Source organism: Petaurus breviceps, unplaced genomic scaffold (assembly GCF_028583685.1).
Source record: "Petaurus breviceps papuanus isolate PSGF00001 unplaced genomic scaffold, PetGlider_PUasm1.0 120, whole genome shotgun sequence".
Taxonomy (NCBI): Eukaryota; Metazoa; Chordata; class Mammalia; order Diprotodontia; family Petauridae; genus Petaurus; species Petaurus breviceps.
In genome coordinates, this window is record NW_027185627.1 from 2,283,561 (window position 1) to 2,295,883 (window position 12,323).

Genomic DNA, 12,323 nt, shown 5'->3' on the forward strand with positions numbered 1-12,323 from the left:
AAGAGGAGGGGGAGGGGGACAGGAAGTAGAGAGGACCATTCCAGGGCTTTGGAGAATACTGGGTAACAGGGAACAAGCCCAGGATGCTTTATTTAGAGACTCAGTCTGGAACCAAGAAGAACAGTTTTCAGCTTAGCTAGCTGTTTTTTTTTTGGAGGCTGCAAATAGCACTGAGTGAGGCGGGGCTGTGGCCTCAGGGCCAGGTAGGCTGTGATCGCCTGATGAGTGAGACACCGTGGTTGTTCATTAGCAAGGCCGGGGCCCTTTGAATAGACCCTGTTTGCCCAGGCTCATTATCTGCAAATCCCCAGGGAGCACAAGGGCCTGACCATGCTGTTCATTTCCTACCCCTCTCTTCTTCCCCCAGGCAGGAGGCTTTGGGGCTCAAAGTCTGGGGCTCAAAGTCTGGGCTTCAGTCACCCCTGTGGCCAGATGTGGGGATGCCACGCCTATCCAGAAAGAGCTAGGGCTAGAAGGGGCCTTAGAGATTTTGTGCCCACCCTGATCATTTTTTTGGACCTGCGATTTCCTATGTATAGAGAAATCTCACTGGGAAAATTGTCTCTACCAATGCACATTGGTACTTTGCTCCTATAGGCTTAGAAGGTTGAAGTTAAGTGACTTTCCCTGTAACATACAATCGGTATGTCAGAGGCAGGACTTGATCCTGGGTCTTTCTGACTTTGAAAGAGACTGCTATGCCAGGCTACTTCTCCTCATTTCACAGATGAGCAAACAAAGGCCCAGAGAGGTGATACCACCTTCCCAAGGTCACACAGTATATAAGGGGCAGAGCTAGCTTTGAACTCAGGCCTTCTGACATTAAATCCAGTTCTCTTTCCATGATTTCACCCTGCCCTTCTCCCTCAGAGACACGTTTATTCACTGCCTAAAAGATAAGGTAATGGATATAGTGATGGATATGGAGTCAGAGGACCTGGGTTCAAATCCTGGCTCTGTCATTTACTACCTGGGTAATTTAGAGCAAGTTACTTCAGTTTTCTGGGCCTCAGTTTCCCTTTCTATAAAATGAGGGGGTGGGGGTGGCTAGGTGACACAGTGAATATAGTGCTGGCCCTGGCATCAGGAGGACCTGAGTTCAAATCCAGACCTCAGACACAACACAAAACTAGCCATGCAACCTTGGGCAAGGCACTTAATCCCAATTGCCCTACCTTCCCCTCTCCAAAAAGCAAAAACAAAAAAATAAAATAAAATTAGTGGGTTAGATTAGATGACTTCTAGGACCATCCCAGCTCAATTTCTATGATCCTGTCATTGAAAGAGAATCTGTATTCACCAGATCCTCCCTGAATGATAAACACAAATTTCCAGAAAAGGGGAAGGAAATGGGGACTTATGTGACCTTCAGGTCAGTAGATAGAGATTGGTTCTCACAATTCTAGGATCATAGACTTAGAGTTGAAAAGGACCCTACAAGTCACCTAGTCTAACATTGTTACATATTTTACAGAAAAGAAAACAATCCCGGAGGAGGTGAAATATTTTGCCCAAAGTCACACAGATTAATAAGTAGCAGAGCTAGGATTTGAATCCAGGTCCTCAGATTCCAAATCCAGCTGAGCTCCCTCAACATTCAGTGCACAATTCGAATCCAGGTCTTCAGATTCCAAATACAGCTGAGCCCCCCAACATTCAAGGCACAATTCGAATCCAGGTCCTCAAATTCCAAATCCAATTGAATTCCCTCAATGTCCAGGGTAATGGAAGAAGAAAAGAGCCTAAACCACAACTGAGGAAATTTTGAGATAAAGAATTATCCAGCTACACTATGTAGGAGTTTAAATAAACAGTGACAGGCTTCTTGGAAGGAGGCAGCCAAATCTGTGTGCCTAGACTGTCTGAGCAATAGGGCACAGGGGATGGAATGCACTTTTGTTAAAATAACAATTTTCTTTTTTATTATAAACTTAATCATCAACAAATGCAAACATTTCATCTCTAGACATGAAAGAGATGACTAAAGTCTTTAGAGATTTTATGGGAACACTAAGGACAAATTGTCCACACTAGAGAAGAGCTCTTATGGACGAAGTCCAGTATGGATTCTGGAGGCAATGCCTGATGAACCATACAGAAAGACCTTGTTTGTTTCACGAGTTAGGGGAGCTGAGGGAGAATGCCTGAACGAGACTGAAGAAGAATCGAAAGGGGGCTAGCAGGACAAAGCAGATTCTCAATGTCAGATCCAAGTTAAGTAGGAGGGACTTCCTGGGAAGTGTCCCATTAAGGATGAAAAGGAAAGAGCTGAACAGCTAATGAAGCTATCAAAAGGTTCCCACACCTGATATCCATTCCATTTGAACTGTCTCTGACAATACAACATCAACAGGATCTTGTCACTTGTTTTTGCCCTAGATTAAAGCCTGATCTATACTCCTGGAGTATAGGTTTATAGGGCTCTTAGAGATCATTTAGCTCCTCCCGAGTTCACAGATGAGGATCCTGACATCTGAAGAAGTTAAATAACTTGCCCAAGGTCACATTGGGGGTGTGAGCAGAGATGTGAATCTAGGTGCTTTGACCCCAAATCCAATCAATCAACCAGCAAGCATCTTTTTTTTTCATTTAATAACATTTTATTTTTTCAAATTACATGTAAAGATAGTTTTCAACATTCACTTTTGTAAAATTTTGATCCAAATTTTTCTTCCTCCCTCCCCTCCCCCTCCACAAGACAGCAAGCAATCTGATATAGGTTATATATGTACAATAATATTAAATTTATTTCCACATCAGTCATGTTGTGAAAGAAGAATCAGAACAAAAAAAAGAAAAAATAGTATGCTTCTATCTGCATTCAGACTCCATAATTCTTTCTCTGGATGTGGATAGCATTTTCCATCACAAGTCTTTTGGAATTGTCTTAGATCATTGTATTGCTGAGAAGAGGTATCAAAGTTGATCATCCCACAATGTCACTGTTACTATGTCAGCGAGCATCTTTGAAATCCCTACTGTGTGTCAGGTAGCCTGTATATAAAGGCACCTTGCATATAAAGACATACACAGGGATTCAGGTGTGTATTGTACAAGATAATCTTTCAAATGTCTTCTCCCTCTGACATTCTATAATTCTACAAAAAAATTATAAATTAGAGTTGTCTCTGTTAACCAGAGCTATCCAAAAGGAGAAGGAACTCTCTTAGGAAATATGTACTCCCCATCATTGGAAAATCTTCAAGCAGAGACCTTGTCAAAGACCATTTGTCAAAGCTGTTCTAATGTTGAGGGTTTGATGACAATGACATGGAATGATGGAAAGAGCTCCAGCTTTGAAGTCAGAGGACTTGGGCTTGAATCCTGATGTTCTTTGTATTGTCTTGAGCAAGGCATTCAAATATGGTATGTAGTGGAAAGCATGCTGGATTTCGGGTCAGAAAATTTGGGTTCAATCCCAACTCTGCTACTATATGCCTGTGTGACCTTAGAAAGGAAGAAAACACACATTTATATGGCACCTGTTATTTGTCAGACACTATGCTAAATGCTTTACAAATATAATCTCATTTGATACTCAATGACAACTCGGGGAAATAGGTGCTATTATTATCCCCATTTTACAGTTGAGAAAACTGAGGCTAGGTGAAATGACTTGCTAGGGTCACACTACTAAGTAGCTACTAAGTATCTGAGGTAGGATTTGAATTCAAGTCTTCCTGACTCTAGATCCATTGCTCTCTCCACCATACCATCCAGCTGCCTCTCAGACTCGTCACTTTACTTATTTGGATCTCAGTTTCTTTATTTGTCAAATGAGGAAGTTGGATTATTATAAGAGATCCTTGACCTTTTTGTGTGTCGTGGTTCTATTTGACAACCTGATGAGTCACATGGGCCACTTCTCAAAATAATGGTCTGTTGACTACCTTCATAATGGAAGGAAATGCAAAAGTTCAGTTAGAGGTTGGTGAAAACAAAGACATGATGGATTTCTTATCCAGGTTCATGGGACCCCCTGAAATCTTGAACTCAGGCTAAGAACCACAGGGCTAGATCAGATCTTCCAATCCTCAGACTATGATCTTACCTTCTTTGGGCCTCAGTTTCTTCTTCTAAAGAATGAGGTCATGCTAGATGACCTCTAGGGTCTCTTCCTGTTCTAAATCTATGACCCCACGATATATAATGGGTCTTCTAGCTCTCTACTAAGGGCTCTTTAGACTAGAGGCTGTTAAGTGGTTCAGTGGATAGAGTGTTTGACCTGGAGTCAGGATTGACCTCAGTTCAAATCCAGTCTCAGAAACTTACTAGCTGTGTGACCATGGTCACATCACTTATCTTTTGTATGCCTCAATTTTCACAGCTCTAAAAATAAAGCTAGCACCTGCTTCCCAGATGTATTGTAAGGATAAAATGAAATATTTATTCTAAAATTTAAAGAAACATTTTGCAAATCTTAACATTCACACATATTATGATGATGATGAGGCATAAACACTAGCAAGGGGAGCACGTATATCTTACTTTCAGTCTTACATTGTCTTCCTCTGAGTCTGTCATCCTTGAAAGATATTGATGCTTCTGCTGTTCGGTGTGAACCCTGATCTCTGATATGGAGCCCAACTTCTCACCACAGGCAACACTCCCACCCTATCCCCAGTTGTCTTTGGCCTGTTTGTTATTTGGAAGCAAACCTGCAGACAGGGATGATCCAAACCACATCTCCACGGGCAATGAGGGCAGAGCTCTCTCTGATGAATTCAGTGGCCATCGGTTTCATTCAGAGTCATTAGGCAGGCTGAACACTCAGCTCCTGTTTGTGAATTTCATGGATTGCTGGAGGTCATTCAGTAATGAGAAAGGGAGAGGAGGGCGATTAGTTTTTATCAGACATTAATTGGCTGAAATTGATTACTTATTCTGTATTCCCTGTGTATTCCAGATTTTATTCTCCTTATTCAAAAGGCTTTTGTGCTAGGCACTGAATATGGTTTCCTTCTGCCCAAGTGGAGAATTAAGTAATAACAACCAGCTCAGATTTATAGGGTGCTTTACAGTTTACAAAATGTTTTCCTTCTGACAATCCTGTGAGGTAGGTTATGGAAGTATTATTATCCCAGATTTATAGTTGGAGTCTCACAGAAGTTGAGTGACTTGTTCACATTCACATAACAAGGAAGAGGGAGCGGCAGAACTAGAACACAGTTCTTTGCCAGCCAAATCCTATTTTCTTTCCTTTACACCAGATCGATATAACCCCTGGTCAAAGGGGAACTAGGCCAAACCTAGCCCATGTTTGTTTTTTCCAGGAAGGGTTAATCAAACTAAATACAAGCCTCTAGCCATTACTATTTAACTCAATGAAATTCAACAGATGTTTATTAAATATCTTGTATATATAAAGCTCTGTGCAATGATAGAAATTAAAAACTGTCTCTGACTTGCCCTAAAGTAGCTTACATTTTAGTGGGGATCCAAGAGGCAAGAGGATCACTGAAAGGGAGAAAAAAGGAGGAAATCATGGCATCATAGGTTTTTTTTTTTAACTTTTTTCTCAACATCCTTTTTTCTTTTTAAGCTCCAAATTAGCATCCTAGATTTTCACTATAGAAAGGACATCAGGAAAGCATCTGTTCCATCCTGTCTTTAAAAAGAATCTTTTTAATCTCGAGGTTAAAAAGGGACATCAAAGATCATTTAGTATAACCCTGTAACTGACCAGAAATACCCTAAAAGACATCACTGTCATATGGTTATCCAGCATCTGATTGAAGACATTCCAGAGATATGGAATGAATTGCCCACGATGACAGCCTGCTGTGCTTTTGGACATCTCTGATCATTTGGGAAAGGTCTAATTATTATTTTTCTTTATATCAAGCTAGAATCTACCACTCTGTAACTTTTATCCATTACTCCTCATTCTGCCTGCTGGGAACAAGCAAAGCAAGTCTAATCTTTCTTCAACAAGACAGCCCTTCTGATGCTTGAAAACATTGATCAAGCCTTCTGCTTGTATCTTCTCTTCTCCAGGCTAAATATCCATTTTGATAAACATGCTCCCCAGGGCCTTCACCATCCTTGTCATCCTCTGGACATACTCTAACTCATCAATGCCCTTCCTAAAATGTCCAGATCTAAACACAACACTCCAAATGTGTTCCCACCAGGGCAGAGGACAGGGAGATGATTACGCCTCCCTCATTCTGACCACTATGAGTCTACTTGACTCGTGGAGTTTTTTGTTTATTTAGATGACCCATCTTCCTAATTTTTTTCATTTACACTGCTAATTTGCCATATCTCCACCCTAACCTCATACATATAGTTTGTTGCTTTAACCCTAGTTTAGGGCTTTGCATTTATCTCTATTAAATATCATCTTGCTAGATTTACTGCCTCATTCTAGCCTGTTGAATGCCTTTTTGTTCCCAGTTCTGTTCATTGGTATATCACCTACCACCACTCCCAACTTCCATGTTATCCATAAATTTGATAAACTTGTAATAATTCCATTCTGATCTAAATGATGGTGGTGGTGGTGGTGGTGGTGGTAATGTTTATATAGTGTGTTAAGGTTTCCAAAGAACTTTACCCAATTAAAATTTACCCCTGTAAATCGATTCATTTGATCCTCACAGCAACCCTCTGAAGGACTGCTACTATTATCCCCATTTTACAGATGAAGAAACTGAGGTTGAGAAAGGTTAAGCAACTTGTCTAGGGTCAAATATTAAATGCCTGAAGCAGGATTTGTGATAATGTCCTGACTCCAAGTCAAGTCTCAGTACACTCCTTATGATCCTGTATTAGATGACTGAAGTCATGCATGTAGAGGAAGGAAGAAGAAGCAGCGATTTGTACTCCAAGGAATAATAATGTGGCTACATAGTTACTGTGGGGAGAAAAGACATATAGTAGTGATCAGAGGAATACATGGAAAGCAGTAGCGGTTGGTGACTCTCTACTGAGGAGTAATCAAGCAACTATTTGGTGAACTAAGGTAAAAGGTAATATGCCTGCAATCCAGGATGTGATGGAGAAGTTACTGAGGCAGGCTCAAAATGGTGACAACTATCCACAACTCCTACCACTATCCATATAGGGACAAATTAGCCTTTCCAGAAGGAATCTAGAAATCATGGTTCAGGATAATGACATTCTACACAAGAAAATATAAGGGCACTAACGATGTTTTCAGTTCTGCTGGCAATTGAAAATAAAATGTTTCAGAATAAAAGCAAAAAATAATTTGGTGTCTGAGAATGGAGTTTGGATTTGGGGACTATAGATGGCTTAAAATATTGGAATGACCATTGATGGAGTGTAATTGAGGGTCATAAATCTTAGAAGGATTTCATCTAAAGGGCTTGAAACTCAAAATGGAGGCAGTTGGAGAATTGCCCACCTGTACCTTCCTGATCAGATATGATAGAAAGTAGCAATAGCACATAAAAAGAATAGCAGAAAAAAGGTCCAAAGGTCCATAGGAGACAATGACCAAGAAAGGAGGCAGCAACAAAACAGAATTAGATGTCTACATACAAATGCACAAAATGTGGGCAATAAACAAGGTGAATTTAAAAGAGTAGCACAAAAGAGTCCATTCTATTTCTCAGGTATCACTGAGTCTTGGTGGAGTGGGTATAACTTCTGGAATATGAATTTTGAAGGGTACATGTTATTCAAACATAATGAAATAGATCAAAGGGACAGTGGAATACCAATGAACATTAAGAGAACATAGTCATTCCAGTAACCCATGTTGCAAAGCATGGCAGAGAGCATATAGTAAGAATCAGTAGAGAAAGAAAAGGAAGTGATGTTAGTGGAGAAGTATATTGTGTGATCCAAGACAATTCTGCAGGATTTATGATAAAAGGTGCTGTCCCTCTCCAGAGAGAGAACTGGTAGAGCCTGTATAGAAATCAAAGATATTTTTTCTTTACTTTATTTTTCTTGGGGGGGAAGGGGGTTTGTCTCTGTTTTCTTTCACTGAATGACTTATATGGAAATGTGTTTTTCGTGACTACACACATATGACCCATGTCAAATTTCTTGCCTTCTCAATGAGGGGGGAGGGGAGAGAGAGAGAATTTGGAACTCAAAATTTGAAAAAAAAAAAACAAAAATAATGCTAAAAATGGCTTTTACATGTAGTTGGAAAAAATAAAATATTAAATAAAAAAGACGTATATTGTGGACCACTTTGAAAGACAGAGGAAATAGACAAGATGTTCAGACCTAGCATCACAATATAATACAGTAGAGATGGAAATCCAGATAGCTGCCAGAACTTGCTTTCTCTGACAAAACAGCACAGTTGATACATTCTTGACTTGTCTCAAAATAATTGAATTATTCAGAAGACAAAAGAAGCTAACATGGTGGTTGGGGAATTGAACAACTATTCTGGACATGATTCTGACCAACAAGGAAGAATATCTTGCTGAAGTTGAAGAGATGGGAGTCTTGGGGGCAAGTGCCCACTCTATTTTTAGAATCAATAACAGTAAAGGAGAGGAAAGTCAGGCAAAATAATCATTGTCCACCACAGACTTGAAGAATATACATTCAAGAGTTCAAAGCAAAGATGGCAAAGAACAGTAGTCCGCAAGGAATGCCCCCTTAGAAGGATAGGGAGCTCTTAATAAGTAAATTCAGAAGACCAAACAGAAATTTTCCATTGAAGAGAAAAAAAGTCAAGCTGTCTAAAGAGATTATTGTGGCTGCACAGGGAGCTAACTCATCAACTAACTCAGATTTTTAAAGATATGTACAGAAGATGAAAATAAGGTCAAATAATAGAGAAAGAATATGAAAGTATGGTGAGGTATTGAGAGATCTTGTCTACTTCCTCCTTCTTTTGAAGTATATACCCACAAGAATATCACGTCTAAAGCTCTAAATAGGCAAAGGCTGGCAAAGAAACAAGGATAACATAAAAGAGTTTTTGTTTTGCTTTGTTTTTTAGTTAGTTACATTAGAGAAAAGAGGAAGTTAAAAAAATAGAGGGTAGACCCACTGGTCAGTCAGCATGGGATGATAATCACCAGTGATGGAGAAAAAGCAGAATTCAATCATTATTTTGTTTCCGAAGTTTTTCTAGAGACAATGTCATTTGGGACTGGAGAGGACGGAGGACAAATGGCTTACTGAGTTTGCTGAAACCCAGCCTTTCCATCTTTGCAGCTCTGGTTGGTTTGAACGTCACTGAACAAGATACCCCTCCCAAGATAAGCTGATCACTTGAAATCTCATCAGCATGCTGTTAATGCAGCCTACCCAATTAGCCTACTAATATTCACCACCTACCCAATTCAGCCTCCTCTCCACTCTGATTGGAGGATTGTAGAGTGAGTCACTAAATTCCTCCCAAAGCTTTTCTCTATAGAGAGCAGGATCTGGACTTTCAAGTCACTCTCCATTTTCTATCTGCAGTTCTACTTGATTTGAACTCCATCAAACAAGACGTTTCTCTGATGTTCCTCACCCCTTTCCAGCTTCCTTTTGTGTATTAGTGGCACGGTGGATAGAGAACAGGACCTGCAGGCAGGAAGACATATCTTCCTGAGTTCAAATGTGGCCTCAGATACTTACTAGTTATGTGACCCTGGGTAAGGCACTTAAGCCTGTTTGCCTCAGTTTCCTCATCTGACAAATGAGCTGAAGAAGAAAATGGCAGACACTCCAGTGTCTTTGCCAAGAAAAGCCTAAAATTGGGACACAGAGAGCACAACTGAAAATGACTGAACAACAACAATAACTTCCCCTCATTAGACCGTGAATTCCTTGAGGGCAGGAACTGTCTTTCTTTCTCTTATTTGTATCACTGAAGTTTAGCACAGTGCCTGGCACATATTAAGTGCTTAATAAATGTTTATTGAGCTGAATAGAAATGAATTAAAGTAAGATGTTACAAAAGTACCCAGTTTCTCTCAACAAGTTGAAGTCATTCTATGATCAGATGTTAACAAGAAGCTGAATACCTCTTTAAAGTAATGTCAATAGAAATCAAATTTAGAATGATTTTAGTGTCTCTTAGGGTACTTTAAAAAAAACAAAAAGGTAGATGTGAATGCTGAGCTGCCACTAATGATCTTTGAAAGACCTTGGAAAATGGGGAAAAGGCCACAAGACTAAGCTAAATCAGTGAGCCACAACCACTGGGAGCTTCTGCAAACTGGAAAGTCTTCAGGTATAGTCCTGTAACACAATACCTGCTCTTTGAGGACCAGCTTTTCCAAGTTCAAAGAAGCTCCTCACCAAGTTCAGCTTGTCTAGTTGGTGATGAATTCTTTAACTATTGTAACCCATGGGGGAAAAGGGAAAATACCAAATATCCCTTCCAAGTTGTTGTTTTGTTGTGGTGTTGTTTTTTTATTCATCTTTCATTCTTGAATGGTACCAATGATTTTAGGAAGGTGATGTCTTGATTTTCGAATGAATTGGGTTTGAGTGAGGCAGGGCTGTGCAAAATCATCAGCCTCACTAACTCCTCCAGAGTCACTGAAGTCCAGTGTCAAGACACAGGTCAGGACTACTGGACCTAGGACGAAGTGAGAAACCGTGACCATTTCAAGCTAAACTCTTTCCCAGGTCTTGATGTCTAAGGCAACACCCATTCAGTGATCAAAGGCTAGGTAAGAATTGAGGGAAAAAATGGCCCAGTTTGACTTCCCAAAAGAAACCATCTGGGAGGGGAAGACACTCAGTTTCTGACCACAACAGAAATAATTGTTATTTACACTCACTCTGAACCACCAAAACTTAAGCAGTGAGTAAGTGAGGCTTGGGCTAAAACCTATTATTGGCCAATCCCTTCTGCAGTGATGATGGCAAAAAAAGTTACCTTCTCCTTCCTCTATTCTCTAGCAGCCTTCTCACCCTGGAAAACCTTTGCCACCATTCGCTAACAGCTTCCTCATCTAGAAGAGATTTCTTTTCCAAGGCCTGTCCCATTATCTGTCCTTAGCCCTTGAAATCTCCATCTTAAGGAAGAGCCTCCATCCATGTTCACTTCTTCATTCCTCTCAGTCCAACTCTTTACCCTTATGGCTTCTTTCTTTACAATGTCCCTGTGTCTTTTTTTATACCTTCTTTTATGTGTTGGCTTCCCCTATTAGAACGTAAACTCTTCCTCCCAGGTCCACTTTGGGGCGAGCAGTGAGCAAGAGCACTGGCCCCAGAGTCTGGAGACCCAGATTGGTTCAGGCCTCAGATACTTAACACCCACACAAAAAAAACTGGCCATGTAACCTTGAGCAAGTTACTTAACCCCAATTGCCTTAAAAAAAAAAAAAGAATGTAAACTCCTTCAGGACAAGAACTGTCTTTCTTTTTGCTTTTACTTGCATCCTCAGGGCTCAGCATAAATGCTTAATAGATGCTTATTGACTGATTGATATCTGGAACAGCACATACAGAGCTAAATGCCTCATTTGGGAAGTATGCTGACAAATTGGAGGGTACCCAAAGGAGGGCAGTGAGAGGAATAAAGGAAATGGAGACCGTGTCATATGTTGTTGTTTGTCCTTCATTCTCAAAGAGGACCGGGACATCAGGATGCCATGACTTGCAAGTGAATTAAATTTAAGTGAGGGAGGTCTGTGCAAAGTTACCAGCCTCACTTTCTCCTCTGGAGCTGATGTGAATACAAATGGTGCTCTAAGGGTTAATAGTAAGGGTTTCTTTCCCAGGCCCCCTGAGGGGGTTTGAGGCTTAATCTGTAGCTTCAGGGTGTCTTAATGCCCTTTCCCTCTAATCTTGAAATATCATACAACTTGTACAGAAAGAATTGCTTTTGTCCCCCTTATCCTGTATTCCCTATCCTATCATTCATCTTCCCCATCCTGTGTCATGACAATTTTCCTTATCCTTCAAGCAACCACCTTCCTCACCTTGTTTTACTTATCCTGTTCCTAAATCTCCAACCCCCATTAAAAAAACCCTAAAAATTACATCATCATCCTGAACACCCTGAACATAAACATTTACTCCCCCAAATATCGGGGTCTTATTTAGCTTTCTTATTAAGGAGGTCCATGATGCTTTTTCACGTAAACTAAAAAGCTCCCATTGGCTAAAAGAGAAGGTCTAAGTGAATTCTTTCATATGTGAATCTGCTTTCCCAAATCGGAGCTCAACAGAGCCATCTGGGTCCAGTGGCAAGATATAGATCAGGACAACTGGAGATGGTAGACCCATGTCATATGAGGACTGAATGAAGGAAATTTGGGTGTTTAACTGAAACAGGCGGGAGATAAAGGGTACAGTACTGGGCAGACATCAATATCTTGAAATATCAGAAATGCTTACCATAAGAAAAAAAAAAGATTATACTTGTTCTACCTAACCCC

The 12,323-nt window shown here is 40.3% G+C and overlaps 1 long non-coding RNA gene across 1 annotated transcript in view; it reads right to left on the reverse strand.

The window, feature by feature from the left end:
• Positions 1–2,676: 2,676 nt before the first annotated feature.
• LOC138162662 (uncharacterized) overlaps positions 2,677–12,323 on the reverse strand; it is a 47,301-nt gene continuing 37,654 nt past the window's right edge. The window contains exons 3-4 of the long non-coding RNA XR_011168688.1: positions 4,659–4,800; positions 2,677–3,447 (exon numbers count right to left, since the gene is read on the reverse strand). This is a non-coding gene — a long non-coding RNA (uncharacterized lncRNA). The remainder of the gene's footprint in view (positions 3,448–4,658; positions 4,801–12,323) is intronic.